This window comes from Eumetopias jubatus, unplaced genomic scaffold (genome assembly GCF_037043125.1).
Source record: "Eumetopias jubatus isolate StellerSeaLion01/CBP00866 unplaced genomic scaffold, mEumJub1_p1.0 scaffold_4, whole genome shotgun sequence".
Classification (NCBI taxonomy): domain Eukaryota; kingdom Metazoa; phylum Chordata; class Mammalia; order Carnivora; family Otariidae; genus Eumetopias; species Eumetopias jubatus.
Genome location: NW_028274810.1, coordinates 18,678,429 through 18,698,616, shown reverse-complemented (window position 1 = coordinate 18,698,616; position 20,188 = coordinate 18,678,429).

Genomic DNA, 20,188 nt, shown 5'->3' with positions numbered 1-20,188 from the left:
TCTTATGGGCTTTCCTTTTTGATGCAAAAGCAACATACTAGAACACATTTCAATGCTGATGACAAAAAACATAGAAAGGAAGGAAAATTGTGTGACATGAAATAGTGAGATCATTTCTGGAATTAAGTCTATAATAGGAGATATTGAGATTCTGTGAACAAGTTTAAAACTTGGCTTCAGAAAGGAGACAAGGCAGTTTATTTAACAGGAAAGGAAATATTTTATAAATAATGATACCAATAGGTTTGTAGTTTGGAGATGGTGATTAGGTAGTTATTGTACAATTGCTTCTATTTTAGTCAGGAAATAATTAGATGTTATAAAATGTTGAAATAGGAAGGGCATATGGAGATTTGAGTATGATGAGCAAGCTGTAAAATATTCACTTTAGAGTCTAGAAGATTAATTTTATTAAGAATAGTGAAGTGAGATTTCAGCAGAGGGTCCCTTGAAATGTGTGGTCATAAATTTAAAGTAAAAGCAATTGATATGGTTTGCTTATATACCAATTTTGTTCAGCTGCCAGAGTTCAGACTTTGTGTAAAAAAATAAATGAGTTTAACCAGATTTGGAGTTTTTGTAAGTAAAACCAATACATAAGGAAGTTGAGGATAAAGATAAAGGGGTGAAGATAATGATGAAGTATGAAATCTAAGAATAAGGTAGGTAGTCAGGTCATAGTAGGGGCAATAAACATAGGTAGTGGTATACATGTAATAGAGAACTCTAATTAGGTAGAGAATCTTAGGAAGGTAGTCATGTATATCTTTTACATAAAAAAAATGTAAAGTTGGAAGATGGCAACCTTTCAAAGTTAATGCTTAAAATGAAATCATGATTTTAAATGAAGTGCAATTCTTTGTAATTAGAAACTCCAGTGTGTGACCATGTGAGTGAATTTTTGAGGTGCTGTGGGTAAATAGATCACTGGGAGGGAAGAGTTTCCATAATGAATGTGGAAATGACCATTATATTAACATCAAAATTATGGAAAAGAATATCTTGATAGTTCAAAAGGAATATTCCTATACATACATATAATTTCAATATTATATAGACATTGGAAAAACATAAATAATAACAGATACTTAAGCTTAATAATTTATTATAGAATCAGTTTTATGTTCAGTTCATTCATGAACCCTCTCAACACTATTCTTACTGTTGGTATACTTTAAGAGTTTCATGTTTTATAAAAGCAGATAAATAGAATTGAAATGTATACATAAAAAACTTTGATTTTAACTCTAGTGAAAAAGAATTAGTCTTCATATATTAAATCATGCCAAGTAAATTTACTGAATCTGTTTCCATGTTAACCATGTAATTACAAGAGAATTACAGTAAGTCATCTAAAGAAATTAGAAGGTTTTTTATACTATAATTAGTATAGAGACAACAAGCTCCCTAATTTACTAACAATGAGTGTTTGTTTTTTACTTACTAGCATCAGACCATAAAATCCTTAAACCATGGAATGTTAATTTTTTGTTGTTTGAGGAAGCTTATGATACATTATGTGTACATTATGTACAAATTCTAGAGCTCTGGCCATGAATTATTTTCCATATGAACAGAAAATAATAAAATAATAATAAAATACAGCAAGAACAACTGATAAAATAATCCGTATAGGAACTAAATGTTGTTTTTACCTCCTCACAGCTCTCCTGTTTTTGTCATTCCTATATTGGAAGTGTGGTTAGTGAGAATGTGAGCATTTGTCCCCACAATTATATATATATTTTTCCAATGTATTTGTGAAATTTGGATTCTTTAACTCTTGACTTTGATGCCAGGATGATGAGGACTCCCAGTTAATTTATTGTGTAAATAATATGACAAGCCCGACTAAGGCTTGTGTGTTTGTTGCTGTTGTTGTTGTTGTGGTTGTTGTTCTTGTTGACACGTGGGGATAGAAACATAGCTTCATTCCATTGCCCCTTCATATTTTTTATTATCCTCTATTTTACATGTAGACAGTTCTTTTTGCTATGACAGGGGCTTATAGTTCGCTTTTAAAGTCTGTTATGAAAAGCCAATGGCTTTATTTTCACATTATATAAATTAATATTCTACAACTTAATATTCCAGCTTACTAAATTCTTAAGTGTGTAGTTCTAGGTTCCATCATGTCAAATTGTTCAATGATATGAACAAACTCCAAACAGCTGTCTACCTCAGATCATCCGGGTGACTCAAGGTTTTTTATCCTCTATTATTTACTACCCTTTCGTTCAAAATGACGGCTTTTTTCACTAACTTTATTCCGAGAAGTATTTGTCAAATTTCTGCTGTCTAATAATAACAATTAGGTCACATGCTTAGACCAGTATCTGACTTCTAAACAATTTACGTTACAGATAATCCCTACAGTTTAAGAAATGGTGTAGTCTCTCAATTGTTCTGGAATGGTCTTTTGTGTATGCTCCTCACACAAGGTGGATTCCTTTGTTATATAAAAGCAATCCTGACCTTGAGGTGTTCTCCTCTTTTAGGTAAAGAATTTAATAATGTCATTTATATCAGCCAATTTTTCCATAAAAACTAATTTTTGAAGAAAAAGCTTTAGAAAGATCACATCCAATTTTCCCACAGGAACTGCTCTTAGGAATGCCAAAAAACTTAGAACAATTTCTAATTTTTTTAAATAATGAGAATATAGCTCTTATCTATCCCCACCTGTATCTACATAAAAAAATGAAGCAACGGAAGTTCATTTCTCACAATATTATGCACACCTTTTTCATAATAGTATGCACAGAGTTTTGAACCTAATTCAGGATACACTGAGCTATTTTTAAACAAATGAACAAAACACAAACAAACCAACTAAAACTGATCTTTGATTTCTCTCTGTTGAGTTCCTACTATACAATTTTTTCACCTTAAACTAGGGGTTATTTTCCCGAATTTTGCTTGAGATTATTGGAAATTCTTTTTTTTTATAGATATTAAATGCAAAGCACTTAGGACAACATCTAGAACATAGTGAGCGATGACTTACTTTTCCCTTGTTACACATTGAAAATCAAATTTCTATTGTATTTTTCAATGGCCATTTCTAGGTGAAATGCTGTACATGAATTTAGCAGTGCCCTATGATGAATCCTCTGAAGGCACACTCTACTCTTTAATTAGTAGCATATTTTTAGATGTGGTTGTTTTATCCTAAATAACATAACAAACACTTTGGTCTCACTAAACACTGCCATGCTTTAGCCAATTTTAATTTCAGTATGTCACTTCACCATTTTAAATGAACATGAATAATCTTAATAAAAATAGTTTCATCTCAATTCTTTCAGATAAAAGACTTTGGCAATTAATCATGCCTAAGAATTTTTTTCTTTAGATCACTCAACATTTGCATATTTGATTCTGTAAAACCTATAACTGTTGTAACAAATGAAAATCCATAAGTCATGACTATTTGAGATAATTTGCATGAATTTTAATACATTAACACTTCAAAACTAACATCTAATTTTCAGAAAGAAGACTTATAATGTGAATGTTGCCACATTATTGTGGCAGACTGAATTAATTAGCTCCTGTAAAATTTCCCTAGAGCCTTTTCTTTCACACCTTTCTGTAGGAAGTTATGCTTTTTTGATTTTTAGTTCCATAGGGATCAGGATAATGCCCAACACTTTCTAATCATTTTCCAAGGTACAAATTACCAATAGGTGTTGAATTACGAGTTGCATAAGTTACAAAAATGATGTACACCCAGAGAATGTTTAGGTGATTTTACAATTTAATCTTTTTTTAAAGGCCAGAGAAAGTTTTCTAATTAAAAAATAGAGTGATTCAAACTTTATCATGCAATTGCGAATGCTTCATCAAATTTTTGATCAAGTTATTTTTGAAGTATCTTTTTGCTGAAGAGGCACTATCTATTATATATTAGGATAAGTTAACCAAATGAAATTGGATTTTCAAACAACTGATTTTATCAAATCATGCCTTCAGTGCACTTTTTTTCTTTAAATATTTTCTTTATTTATTTGACAGAGAGAGCAAGAGAGCAAGCACAAGCAGGGGAAGTGTCAGGCAGAGGGAAAAACAGGCTCCCTCTAAGCAGGGATCCCCACTCAGGGCTCAATCCCAGGACCCTGGGATCATGACCTGAGCTGAAGGCAGACGTTTAACCCACTGAGCCACCCAGGCGCACCCCTTCAGTACACTTTTAACCAAAATATTCAGTCTACCAGAGCAGCACATCTATCACCTTTTGCAACAGGTTAAGTGATTAAGCACATATAATCTTAACCCAAACAGACAAAGAACAACTGTCATTTCCACCACCAGCTTCTTCATTTGGAGGATGTTATCTACACTTGGAATCTCAGTCCTCCACCGAAAAAATGGCGGTAACAAGAGTACCGATCTCATTAGATTATTTTCAGAAATAAGTGACTAAAACATGTAAGTCTCTTTGAACAGAGTTTAGTAAGTCTGAGTACTTGAAAAATATTAGCCAGTTTTAATTCCGGGGGGATTAAACTTTGTATAATGGCCCATATTCAGACATTAAGTAATGTGATAACTTTAGCATGTAGAATTTATTTTCGTTAGTTTTTAAAACAAAGTAAAGAGTGCCTGGGTGGCTCAGTCAGTTAAGCATCAGACTCTTGATTTCGGCTCAGGTCATGATCTCAGGGTTGTGAAATCGAGCTTTGTGTTGGGCTCTATGCTCAGTGTGGAGTCGGCTTGTCCCTCTTACTCTGATCCTCTCCACCATCCCCACTCTCTCTCTCTCAAATAAATAAATAAATAAAAATAAAACAAAAGTAAATATCCATGTTATTATTTCTCATCTATCATTTTCAATATTATATTTATATCTCAAATATCTTTACCTGTACTGAAATAGTCTATTTCACTCCCCTTACTGTGGACTCACTGAAGGCAGAGACTAGCTCTTGCCCACTGCTATATTTCCAGTGCCTAGCATACAACCTAACACATGGTAAATGTTCAATTAATGTTTTTGAAATAGATGAACATAAGTTTCTTAATTTTTAACATAAAAAAGAGGCTCTACTGTGTGGTCGGTAACAAAATACATTAAATTGATTAATTATAATTGGAATAATTAATGATAATTGTATACACATGTATTCCTTATTTCACTGTGCTTCACTTTATTGTGCTTTGTAGATATTACGTTTTTTACAAATTGAATGTTTATGGCAACCCTGCATCCATCAACTCCAATGGCACCATTTTTTTGACAGCATGTGCTCACTTTGTGTCTCTATGTTATATTTTGGTAATCCTAGCAATATTTCAAACTTTTCCATTTTATTATATTTGTTATTATATATTATATATATGTATATTATATATAATTTACATATATAATATCTATCAATATATATTGTTATGATGATTTGTGATCAAAGATTACGACTCACTGAAAGCATTTTTTTAGCAATAAAGTCTTTTTAAATTAAGGTATGTAATGGTTTTTCATTTATTTATTTTTAAAGATTTATTTTTTTATTTTAGAGAGAGAGAGAAAGAGAGAGCACAAGTGTGAGGGGGCAGAGGGAGAAAGAGATAGAATCTCAAGCCGACTCTGCCCCAGGAGCAGAGCCTGACACGGGGCTCAATCTCACAACCCTGAGATCACAACCTGAACGGAAACCAAGAGTCTGTCGCTCAACCGACTGCACCATCCAGGTGCCCCTGTACTTGTCTTTTTTAGACATGATGCTATTGCTACTTAATAGACTACAGTGTTGCTTAAATATAACTTATATGCATGGGGAAACAAAAAAAATTTCATTTGATTTGTTTTAATGCAATATTCACTTTTTATTATAGCAGTCTGGAAACTGAACCCGTAATATCTCCAAAGTATGCCTGTAAAATATATTTCTTATTGTATGCAGATTATGTAATATGCTGTATGAGCTAGGAATTCTTCATAGGAACAATAAGCCTACTAATAAAGCATTTCCATGAAAGCCTGATTCTGCTGTTCTTCATCTCTACTAATATGATAGGGGGAAAAGTTGTTGTGTAGATAAAGTTGATTATTGCTAATCTTCGAGATGTTACCTCAGTTATCCTGAGATCTCACTGGACAAGGTGGAAACTAAATAGCTAAAGATAAGCCTACAGAACAATATTTTTAAAAAATGTGTTCATTACTTATAGTATCACTTAGAGTATATAATAAGTATAGTATCATGCAGTTATATCATGAAATCATGATGTGTTTTTATAGTAAAAATAATCTCTAAACAATTATATGGCTTTCAAAATCTAAAATGCCTATTCAGTTAGGGTCATTTTTTACTCTTATGAATAAATATACTAAAAATTGTTTATTCAGCCAATCAAGCATTCTGATGTTCTGAATATTAGTCCCAGCTAAAGGCTGAATTAAATAATTGCAGGGTTTGAGCAAAAGAAAATTTTAACATAAGTTTGTCTAAATATATTAATTTGATGAATTTTCACAACAGTATCGGCATGTGTATGGTATTGTAAATTAAATATAATTATAGACTGGGTCATTAACTAAATTTTCAAGATTAACAGATAAAATAGAAAAAAAAAGATCTTAAAAGTTTATCTATTTCTCAATACTGTTGATAAGTCCAATACATGGCATAAACTAATTAACTCTTCATTATATTTTTATGACTATATTCAGTGCTTAATAGAAAACAAAACTAAATTCCTTCAGGCCAACATTCGCCATCTAAGAAAATCAATATCTATAAACATAATCAATATCATAAATTTTAATTAAAAATTCAAGCACTAGCTAACACATAAACATTTTAAACCATTTTAGCGTGGAAAAAAAAAGTAGACTATGTTCCCTTATCAGCTTAATTAAAAACAAAATGAAGAAAAAAACTATATATGTAAAATAAAATATCCTTAATAACTATTGCTCATACATAGATAGGTGCTTTGCTGTGACCTCTCAACTGTAGTACTATAAAATACATTTCAATAGCTATTCTTCGATCAGTTTATTCATTTTACATTACATTCCCTACAAAATCAATGGACTCATCTTTATAAAACAAAAATCCAAAGAATATCACTTCTCTGCTCACACACTTTGAATAGCTCATCACTATAAGGAATATAAAGTCTAAGCTCTTGAATTTGCTATACGAATGTTTCACATCTGTTGCAACTTCTCCCTCCTGCTTTAACCCTACAGTCCCCTGTTCCAATCATGATAAGAATGTCTTCCATCCTCTGACATACCAGAGTTTACAGCCCCTTCAGGCCTGTGTTCTGATCTGGCAATTTCTTCTTTCTTTCATACTCTCTAATTTGGACTCAAACTCATCAGCCTCACTCTTACCCTGCAGAGCTATGAATTTATATAGGAAGCTTCATATGCTCATCTACCATGCTGCTATGTCAACTCTGTGAGCAATTTCGTACTGCATATTAGGTCATAGTTTAACTGCTCTTTATACGCCTGTCTTAATGGATCATAAATCCCTCAAGAGCAGGGCGAAAGTCTTACTAATATTTATATCTGCCCTCCTTAGCACAGTCCTATGTATACACTGTTTCCACTTTCCCAATTTTCTATGTGCACAAAATTGGGAAATTTTCTTATTGTTTTTGAGCCTTTTCTTTGCCTTAAAAATTAAGCTAAACATATTTTCCTCCACAAAATGAATAGGGGTATTTCATTTGGGGAAATTAAGCTCTCTCCTAGAAATGTGTAATAAAGGTTGAATAAATATTAGCTACCACAATTTTACTTAACTTTCATTACACAGTAACAGTTGTTATAACATTATTGAAGAATAATGAATGATGAGAATATGATACAAACTAAAGAGGGAATTAATAACTAAAGTTAAGATGAAAAATGCAACCCCACTCCAAGAGTCAATTCTTCATAATTAAAAGGAAGACCAGAAGAAGCATTTTAGGAATTTTACAGGACAGTCTTTCCAAATGTAACATAGGCTCTTACAAGAGCTCTGTACTTGTTTCTTCTGCAGGACATGCTACCTTCCAGATATCTGCCTGGCTTAGTCCTTTGCTTTTCAGGTCTCTATTCAAATATCTCCTCTTTAGAGTACTTTACCCAAAGTAAGTATCTTTCCTATTTCTCACCATCTCCTTATTCTGCTTTATTTTTCCTTGTAACACTTACAACCACCAGCTAATATATTTTTATTTACTGGCTCTATGTTAGACTAGAATGTTATAAGCATGAAGGTAGAGACTTGTCTGTTAAATCCACATCCTCAAGCAGCACCTAGGAAGGTGCTTGTCTTAGTCTGTTCAGGCTGCTATAGCAAAATACTACAGACTGGGAGGGTTATAAACAACAAACCTTTATTTCTCACAGTTCTGGAGGCTGGAAGTCTGAGATCAGGATGCCAGCATAGTCAGATATCTGAGGCCCCTCTTCTGAACTGTAAGCTGTCAGCTTCTCACTGTATCCTTGCATGGTGAAATGGGGTTAACAAGCTCTTTGGGGCACTAACCCCAAACATGTGGGCTCCACACTCATGACCTAAGCACTTCCCTAAGGCCCCTCCTCCTAATACTATCATATCAGGTATTAGAATTTCAACATGTGAATTCTGGGAGACACAAATATTCAGACCATAGCAGTGTAGAACATGAAGTAGGTGCCAAATAACTAATTGAACGAATGCAATTTGAAAAGAATTGAAAAAGTATTCAATTCCCAAATATATTTTCCCCATTGACTTTTGGAGCACTAGAAATTCTTTCCAAGATGTGTTCTGAGGTATAGTAAAGGCACTTTCCCTCAGTGGATGCTCAAAAGGACATAAGAAAAGGAAGATACACCATGGCTCTCTTTCTGCCTGCATACACACAGAGGAAAGGCCATATGAGGACACAGTAAGAAGGCTCTATTTGCAAGCTGAAAGAAAGTTTTCACCAGCAGCCAACTCTGCTTACACCTTGTGTTGGACTGCCAGCCTCCAGAGCTGTGAGAAAATAAATTTCTGTCGTTCATGTCACCCAGTCCATGGAATCTTATTATGGCGGCACAAGAAGACTAATAGAGCATGTGAATGACAGATTGGAAACTTCAGAAGATGCTAACACAGTCATTTATTTCACCCTGAAACATTTACTGACTTCCCAGCCTATGAGGGAGACTTGGAAATTAGGCCAAAGCTTTCATTATTTATTTATTTATTTTTATTAACATAATGTATTATTTGTTTCAGGGGTACAGGTCTGTGATTCATCAGTCTTACACAATTCACAGTGCTCACCATAGCACATACTGTCCCCAATGTCCATCACCCAGCCACCCCTTCCCTCCGAATCCCTCCATTCCAGCAACCCTCAGTTTGTTTCCTGAGATTAAGAGTCTTTTATGGTTGGTGGGAATGCAAGCTGGTGCAGCCACTCTGGAAAACAGTATGGAGGTTCCTCAAAAAGTTGAAAATAGAGGTACCCTATGACCCAGCAATTGCACTACTGGGTATTTACCCCAAAGATCCAAATGTAGTGATCTGAAGGGGCATGTGCACCCCAATGTTTATAGCAGCAATGTCCACAATAGCGAAACTATGGAAAGAGCCAAGATGTCCATCGACAGAAGAATGGATAAAGAAGATGTGGTATATATATATACAATGGAATACGATGCAGCCATCAAAAAATGAAATCTTGCCATTTGCAACAACGTGGATGGAACTAGAGGGTATTATGCTAAGCGAAATAAGTAAATCAGAGAAAGACAATTATCACATGATCTCACTGATATGTGGAATTTAAGAAACAAAACAGAGGATCACAGGGGAAGAGAGGAAAAAATAAAATAAGATGAAACCAGAGAGGGAGACAAACCATAAAAGATTCTTAATCACAGGAAACAAACTGAGGGTTGTTGGATGGGAGGGGCTTAGAGGGATGGGGTAATTGGGTGATGGACATTAAGGAGGGCATGCGATGTAATGAGCACTGGGTATTATATAAGACTAATATATCACAGGCCTGTACCTCTGAAACCAATAATACATTATATGTTAATTAACTGAATTTAAATAAAAAGTAAAATATCAACTATAAATTAAAAAAAAAGTGCCACCTGGATAATGACAAAGTGCAATCATTAATCAGATTGAGATGATCAGCCTTGGGTCTTATCTCCCAAAGAAATGGGGAAATCACTGTGGTAGAATATAATACCATTTAGAATATGTATTATTTTTATACACAATATTTGGTGTATAATAATAAGGCAAGGGAAAAAGCTAGGATATATGACATAATCAAGAGAAGAAATAGAAATAGAGGCAGATCTATAGTTTATTTAGAAATAGATTTAGCATAAAGAACTTTCAAATAATTTGATTATGAGAGCAAGAAAATAGAGTCACAGATGAAGAAGACAGATGAGAAAATAGAGAATTTTATGGGAATATTGGAATTTATGAAAAAAAATTCAATGACATCTCCAGAAAGAAAACAAACTATCTGAAATTCAAATCTTGACTAACGATTGTTCTAACAGTTTGAACACAGTTGTTCAAGAGATTAATTACCTATAAAACAAAACATAGAAGATATGCAAAGTGAAGCACTGAAAATAACAATGGGGGGAAGAGGTACCAGAGCATAAGACACACATGTAACATGTTTTAAACACATGGTCTCTATCTTTTTTTAAATAAAAGTATTTTTAGTGAGGGAAATTTTTTTATCTATATGGTAGCCATTAAAAATTGTAAAATATATCATAACTAGGACAGTAATAGAATAAAAATTTGAATTACTTTTTGTTAATAAAATACATTATAACTAGGACATTAAGAGAATACAAATTTGAATAATTACTTTTCGTTAACTGAAAGTCACTAAAAATGGAAGAACAAAGAATATATAAAATAGATGGGCCAATGATAAAATGGATAGTGAAATAATAAATATAACCCAAATATGTCAGTAACTAATTTAAATATCAATGTAGTATATATTCCAAGTAAAAGACTGATTGTCAGAATTAAGGGGAAAAAAACCTTCAAATGTTGCTTAACCGAAACATACTTTAGATGAAGAGAACAGAAATACTGACTCTAAAATGATGAAAAATATGCTATTAAAGTCCATCCAAATAGTATATAGAGACTATAATAATATCAGACAAACAACACATTAAAGCAAGAAGCCTTTCCAGTGATGAACGGTATTTTATAATTAAAAGTAAGTCAATACAATAGGAAGATGTTATAATCCTAAATGTAATTCATAGCTTCAATATATGTAAAAAAAATGACAGCACTGAGAACAATAGAAAAATCCAATCCAAAATCATTATGGGAGAGTTTAACAATATGTTTTCAATTTTAAGGACACAGTCTACTGACATGGATAATATTAACAATAAAATTAAAAACATAGTCTTATTGACAAGATTGTACATTACATCAAAAAATGACAGAGCTTTAATTTTTTTCAAGTGTATGTGGAATATATGATGAAATAAAGAAGCGACTCTTGACAAATTTCAAAATATTGAAGTTACCTGGAATATATTCTGTGACCAGAATAGAATTAATGCAGAAAAAGTTTAACTTAAAAAGTCATATTTCTAAAACTAGAGCACTTCTATAAAATTAATTGCTCCAAGAAGTAATTACAGTAGGAATTTTTTAGGACTGAAACATTGTGACTGAATAACACGTAAAAATTGGGGGAAGTTAGCCAACGTAGTGCACAAAGGAAAAACACAGTCTTGAGTTCATGTTAGAAAAGAAGAAGAAAGGTAAAAATCAATGATTTAAATTTGATCTTAAGTAGTTAGTAACAGTAAGACAAAACAAAAAATGTAAAACAGAAGAAATATTTTAAATATAAGAGAAAAAGTCAATGATTTAAAAAATCCTAAAACATAAAACAATGAACAAAGTCAATTATTGGTTTTTTGAAGAGACTAATTGATAACACCCTAACAATAATGATTAAGAAAAAGAAAAGACAAGTTCCTTATTTTAGAAATAGAAAATGGGCATTGCTACTGATTTAAAAATCTATAAAGAATACTAAGAAAATAGTATAAACAAATCTATGCTAATACCTTTGATAATATATAGGGAATAGAAAAATCTCTAGAGAAATCATATCAAAGCTCAAAGAAATAGAAAATCTAAATAGAGAGATACACATTAAAGAAATATGTTTTTAAATCATTTCCACAAGAAAGAAATGACAATCTTGAACAAACTCTATTGGAGAACAGAAATGGAAGTAACACATCCCCAAAATTTTTTGAGACCACCATGATGATGCATCCAAAACTTGTCAGTGACATTTCAAGAAATAAAATTAATGTGATTAATTCTGATACCTGAGATGTGCTGAGGCATAGATTAAATGTCATCAGTAATCTAAATTAGATCTTTAATTAAATTCATTTTAGATCTAGTTACATGATGTAGAAAAGGGGGAAGGATGGGTAAAAAAGTTTAGAGGAACACACACTCTAATGGGGGGAGGGAGAGAAAGAGAGAGAGAGAGACTTTAGTCATTTTAGGACAGTGAACCCCACTGAGAACATTACAAACTATTTCTTTGAAAAACTGGCTTGTGAGCTAGGAAAAAAAAAAAAAATAAGTAAAAGTTAGCCAGATGCTGAAAGCTATAGACAAAAAGCATTGTAGACCAGGTAATGACATGTTCCAAAGTGTGAAAGTGCGAACTGTTTAGGGAAAACCACATGTTTTGGTAAAGTTGATGAATGTCCACAAGATGATATTTATCTCCTAAGAATTAGCTCATGCATCACTTTTCAAAACACCTTTTTTAAAACAATGTCGTATGTTCAGGAAACACAAAGGAGTTCACCAACTATTATGCATGATATATATATCACAACAGGAGATAAGTTTGGAAGTATAGGCAAGGTCTGAATCACACAGGACAACTGCACAAGGATTTTATTTAGGATAAGGAGCTGCTGACACAATTTAAACATGAGTGTAACATGCTCATATTTGTAATATAGAAAGAGCAGTCTGGGAGCAGTAGACTGAATGAATAATAAGGGGAAAATCCTGAAAGTGAAACCATCGGGGAGACTCTTGCTGAAATTCATGAAAATAATGATGAGAACTGGTTAAGGTTAAGAGCATAGTGATGGAGATGAGAAGTGCTGTTCTATTAATGTTTAAGAAATAGAATGAATAGATTCAGTGATCATATGTTAGTAAGGTGATGTAAGAATTAAAAAAAAAATCAGTTTTGCCCTTTGGAAACCCATAAAACCATCACAGGATAGTTTTCAACAAAATATTTTTTACATTGGATGACAGCATGAGACCATCTTTAAACAGTTCTTTGAAAAAAATTCAAAAATGATATCCAAATACTAGTGGGACTAAATGCTCCCGAAATATTTTAGTAGAGCAATCCGTAATGACCATGTACCACCTATGACAACCAATTAATAAACATCATTAACAAATTAATATTCTTTCTGAAAACTGGTAGGATTTGATGCCAACTCAATAAAACAGAGACTTTGTAATCCATAATTTACACCTAATTAGTGTTTAATCTTTTTTTCAATCCTGTGATTTAATTACAAATGTTTAGTTCAGCAAAATGAAAATCTTTTTTTGTCATTATTGTTCAGTTAAAATCAAGGTTTCCTGATAGATATAGATTACCAATACAGGTTTATCCTTTTATAATTACTCTAAAGATTAGGGCAGCAAACAGAAGTCACTAATAGATCTTAAGTAAGAACAATGACAAAGGTTTCTAAAATTTATTATTTTTGTTAATCTGCCCATCAGAAGTCAAAGTTCATTTGTTTCATAAATGTGTTTCTCACTTCTCCTAGGAAATATAAACTTGTTGAATTAAATATGCTATGGTATTACTACATATATTTAATACAGTTTGAAAAATTCTAACTATATTTGTCTCTAATTATCCAAAGGCTTTATATATTTGATAAAGTGATACAGATAATACTGATACTGATCAATACTGATATTTTTCCATGATTTCTTCTTCAATAACAAAGAATACTTCTGAAATTACATGAATTGATCAAATAATAAAATACATATATTCTACATGTTTATCTACAAAAAGATGTTTTTGAAATTATAAAATTTAGAATACTTAAAATTGGTAGAACTGACTAGAAAGTTCAAATAACAGAAATTTTAAAAAGGAATGTGCCCCCACCCAAATTTAGCATTTAGGCAATGTATTAGATCTTTTCAAGTAAACTAGAGTATAGTCATATTTCAGAAATAGTGATTAACAGACAATAGGCAAAATACTCACTAACCAGATGACACACAACTATAAATAGATATACATATGTGCCCACATACACATCAAATATTACCTATTGAACACCGATGTATATGTGGTATTTTCCCTACCTTTTAGCCTAAGCTGCCCTGAGCAAACATTTCTTGCCTAAAAATTTGTTTTGATGTTTCAGGTAGCAGTTAACCCACTGAAATTTATCAGAAACTGGGCAGTTCTGTAAGCTTCGTAGAAAATGCAGAGTGGCTTGATAGTTTGGTCCACTGATAATACCGGTGGTCACTACTTAAACCACTTTCTTCAGAACCAGGGTTATCTTCAAACTACATAAAATGAATAACAGGAAAAGAGGAGTCAAGAAAATATGGGGGATTGAGCAGTTCTAACTTGTCAATTCATTTGGCATCCTTTATTCATGTCCATATTATTTAAACATAACTATGAAACTTCTTATAACAGAAAGCAATCAAAATCTATTAGTTTTGCTACATATCATCTAAGAAATCAAATAAATGTGAATAATTGAGATGTTGATGAAATATTCAGACATATTTCAGATTGAAATATCAGAGGCTGAGAATGGCAGGTACATACCTGAGAGATACCAGGAGATGAAAAAGAAGCTAAATTGCAATTTGGAGACAGGTATATGGTTTTTACATATTAGATATAGGATACGTGTCTATACATATAGATACAAATTCAAATACCAGTGTTGTAATATTAACGCCTCTGCCAAATTTCAGTGGTTGCAGTTGCATTAGAGAGAGTTCTTTGGAAAGCAAGAAATAAAAAAATCCAATTGATAGTGGCTTAATTAAAGATTACTATTTTCCTGGGGTGCCTGAGTAGCTCAGTTGGTTAAGCATCTGACTCTTTGTTTCAGCTCAGGTCATGAACTCAGGGTCCTGGAATCTAGCCCCATGTTGGGTTCAGCACTCCGCATGGAGTCTGTTGGAGATTCTTTCTCTCTCTCCCTCTGTCCCTCCCCCTGCCTGCGCTCTAATTAAATAAATGAACAAGTAAATACTTTTAAAAAAATCATTATTTCCCAATATCAAAAAGTTTGTGTATTTGTGGCCAGTGATGTTGATTCAGATATTCAACAGTGTCTTTGCAAATGACTTCAGATTATATTACTTGTATTTGCAAGATGTATGTATGTTACAGTCTAGGCCTCACTAAGGATTTAAGGCAGGAATAAAAGATATTTACAGAAAGTGATGCTACCATGTCTATTTCACTTACTAGAAAGGCAATAGTTTTTCCAAGATAATCCCCTTCTTACTAAAAGACTTACCTTTAGCCTGTTATTGGCTAGAAGTAGATTACATGGTTACTCCTAGCAGCAAAGAATAAAAGAAAAAGAACATCAGATCGGCTTAGAACAATCCTGATCCATTGTCAGGTGTGAGCTTGTTGTTCCCCAAACATGTCAAATTCTACTGGCAAAAATCAAGAAAAATGAACAGGCCACTAAAAATTTCCTTTTCTTTTCTTCTTTCTTTTTCTTTTTTCTAAAAGATTTTATTTATTTGTCAGAGAGAGAGAGCACACAAGCAGGGGGAGTAGCAGGTAGAAGGAGAAGCAGGTTCCCCACTGAGCAAGGAGCCCAATGCGGGACTCAATCCCAGGACCCTGGGATCATGACCTGAGCTGAAGGCAGTTGCCAATGGACTGAGCCACTCAGGTGTCCCTAAAAATTTCTTTGATTAGTGATCTACTGCAACAAAATTTGATGCTAGGTATTATGTATCTTAAATATCAAGATAATAAACATTGTATTTTTTTAAATATTTTATTTATTTACTTGAGATAGAGAATGAGAGAGAGAAAGCACATGAGAGAGGGGAGGGTCAGAGGGAGAAGCAGACTCCCTGCTGAGCAGGGAGCCCAATGCGGGACTCCATCCCGGGACTCCAGGATCATGACCTGAGCCGAAGGCAGTTGCTTAACCAACTGAGCCACCCAGACGCCCTAAACATTGTATTTTTTAAGTAAAATACTTTTCCAAAATTCCTTTAATATTTGTAGAATAAAGTAAAAAAATCTAAATAAAACATATTTCCACTATTTCTTGTACTGTAAAAATCCATATGTCACTTTTTATTTTTAATTTAGCACACTCAATGATACAAAGTTCACTCTTTGGAAAATTTTATTAAAGGCTAGTGGGGGTGAAATAGTGAATATGAAGTTTTTGTGAGTGTTACTTTTCAAAGAACAAACTAGAGAGAAATTATTTCTGTTGATTTTTCATAAAAATTTTCTTAATGAATCTAGAAACAAATATCATTTGGAAATTTTTAGGAGTATCATGCCTTAGTTAATATCACTCATGTTTTTACCCCATTTGCCATCGTTTCACTTAAATGCAATGATAGTGTAGATAAGTTAACAAGGATAGGACTGGAAAAAAAATAGCCTGCCTATTTTTAAATACATGGCCATAAGACAGATTCCTATTTAAGAATTCAAATTATAGTGCTTAAGCTAATATAATTCTCATATCCCTCTAGAACAAGTTGAGTGAATTAATTAATTGATGAGACGACCTCTGGCATACGCATGAGAGTAACATAGAAACAGTTGCTTAATTGTCAGACACAGGGGCATTAATACAGTTATGCCAGGACCATAGAACCAGCCATAACCACTTGGAAAACGGGCTAAATACTTAACTGTGGTTAACCGAGTCCTATGCATGCCTTGACAACAACCACTTCTCATCATGAACTGTCTCAAACTAAATTTTCATTTGGTTTACTTTTCTTTTTTATTTTCTCTTTGGTACTTCAGATCATCAATCTCTTCTGGGATTATTCTGGTTTAGTGAAACTTGACACAAAGTTTTTTTAAAGTTTTTATTTAATTCCAGTTAGTTAACATGTGGTCTAATATTAATTTCAGATGTACAATTTAGTGATTCAACACCTCCATACAACACCTAGTGCTCATCACAAGTGCCCTCCTCAATCCCCATCACCTATTTCACCCATCCCCCCACCCACCTCCCCTCCGGGAACCATCAGTTTGTTCTCTCTAGTTAATAGTCCACTTGGTGTGCCCCCTCTCTCTCTCTCCATTTTTTCCCTTTGCTTGTTTGTTTGGTTTCTTGAATTTCACACGAGTGAAATCATATGGGATTTGTCTTTCTCTGTCTGACGTATTTCTCTTAGCATTATGCTTTCTAGCTCCATCCACATGAGTTGTGTTTTTTTTTTCTTTTTTCACTACTCAAATCTGGACTGTTCCTTTCTTTTTTCTTCTATTCTCATTAATCTCTGTCTCTCTCATTCTTTCTCTTTCTCACTCCACACTTAAGTTTTGTCCTTTTCCATTAAAAAAAATCATTTTATTTTTCCCAACATGTGGTTTTAAAATGCTAGTGGCCCCTAAAAAAACTGCATTCTAGTTCTGGTGGAATCTGTAAGTCTCTGGTGTATGAATTTGTAGATTATCAGTTTATGGTTCCTACCTTTACAGTATAATGCTTTGCATATGCACATAGAGAGCAGAAATCAACCTACAAGAGTTATCTAGGGATTATATGGAAGTTTTTAAAATGATATTCATAAGTGATTGTGTTAAAATTATCTTCCAGGGGAAAAGCAAATTATAACATTCATTTTCCAGTTATTTCCTGTACTTTCAAGCATGACAGTGTAAAATTGTTCAACTAGTATTGGTTTTATAGGTGATCCAGTTTTATTCCATTGGAGACATGCTGAATTTAAAATATTAAGTAGTAAAAAACAGTAAAGTACTGAATTCATCTAGTTTGCTAATACTGAGGCAAGGCTCTACTGGATAGATGTGGAGAAAAGATGAGATTCATTTACCCAAGTAGTACCTATAAGGAAAGCTGTGATGGTTGAATTATGAGGAAAAAAAAATAGGTTACTTTCTTTTTCAGTCTACATCCACATTAAATTAATTAAACATATTATAGAACATTTAAGGGAATATAATTTGATTATTGGGTTGAAGCATGACTAATAAAACTATATAAACTTAGAGTAATTGCTAATTAGGATATTCAATAGATTATTTTTATTTCTAATGCAAATGATTGGATTCTAATCTCTTCACAAGCAGAAGTTTAGATCCAGAAGAAATATTTGCAGTCAACTAGGAAACATGTTCATTTATTAAATGAGGTCATTAAAGTTCACGAGTATTAATTTCACAGGGATTCATGACTAAATGGTGGCCAGGCTGCAACAATAATTTATATACTGGTGTTTCCAGAACTTGAAGTTTTCCCCATGATGTTTTAGAAAAAAAATCCTTATTTATAAAATAACTGAGATAGCATATCTTGTTTTGCATATCAGAAAGATATTATTATTACTGTAATTTACAGCATTAATCCCATCTGAAATAAAAAGTTTTGTTGTAAGCACTGAAATAAATATAATACTCGCTAGTTTATTTACACACACACATACACACACACAGAAAGGGTGACCAGAAAACACCAACCTGGTCAACTGGTACAAAGCTGGGTTGTAAGTCTAATTCAGAAACTTAAAAGAAGTCCTACAAAAATTTAAGCAGTGTGTGTGGGGGGGGCGCAGGGAGGAGATAGATGTAAAAATGTTAAGAAATGAGCATCTCAGCACCTAGCTATATTTGGATATTATGGATAAACAGAAAGTTAAAGTTGGCTTTCAATAAATGAACCAAGGGGCACCTGGATGGCTCAGTCGTTAAGCGTTTGCCTTCGGCTCAGGTCATGATCCCAGGATCCTGGGATCGAGCCCCGCATTGGGCTCCCTGCTCTGTGGGAAGCCTGCTTCTCCCTCTCTCACTCCCCCTGCTTGTGTTCCCTCTCTCGCTGTGTCTCTCTCTGTCAAATAAATAAATAAAATCTTTAAAAATAAATAAGTAAATAAATAAATGAACCAAGATGGTGAAAGAAGGAGAATAATTTTTGAAGACAAATGACAAGATTAAATCTATTGATTTTGAGGGACTTATAGCATCCATATGATCAGCCTGTTGATGGATTTTAATCTTTGGATAGCACAACAGAGATATGATTTGTCTTTGTACATACACTTTGTTGTGATCGGTATTTCACAAGAGTCAATATACAGGGACCCTACATAGTCATGTGAAAAAAACAAAAGAAAGAATCTGAGAAACACCAAATAGATGGAAACTAAGAAAACAGGACAGGAAGCTGAGAATGAAGAGACAAAGAGAAGAAAACAATGTTTTAAGGGATGATGTTCCACAATTGTCAGCAGGCAGGAAAATATGAAGAATGTTAAGAAATGAGATAAAGCCTCCTACTAGTTCAAAAATTATAAAAATTGACATGGTAGCTTGAAGCTATTGTAGTTTTTGTTTTTTATCATTATTTATAACACTGGATATTTAGGGATTTTGAATATGAGTCCTTGAATCCTACCCTTGTAGGAAGTCCCCATATTCTGGTTATTTTAAGCCACATACTTGCATATCAATCAGGCTACTATGTGTGTTACCTGAAAAAGATTAGTGTTGAAGAAACTGTATTTTCCTCACACTACAGTGTTCGAAACTCAAAAAAATGATAACTTTGGTTTTTATTTCAATATTTGCACAATGGCAATTACATAGCTAGTTTTATATTAAGTTATTCAGATTAGAGGAAATGCTTTCATGTTCAGAATATGTGTTTAATTATCTGAAATCCTGAACTGCATGCATAACACTTTCTAAATATGGTAGCATATGGAGAACTTGTTCATAAAAACTGCATTTACAATGAACAATATTTTTCTTTGTTTTAAATGATAGATACTAAAACGTTTACTAATAGCATTGTGAACTATGTTAACCTTTCTCAATGACAAAGTAAAACAGGCACTTGTGCTTTTGTATAAGTAAATGTATAAAAGAGCCCCTTTCTTCT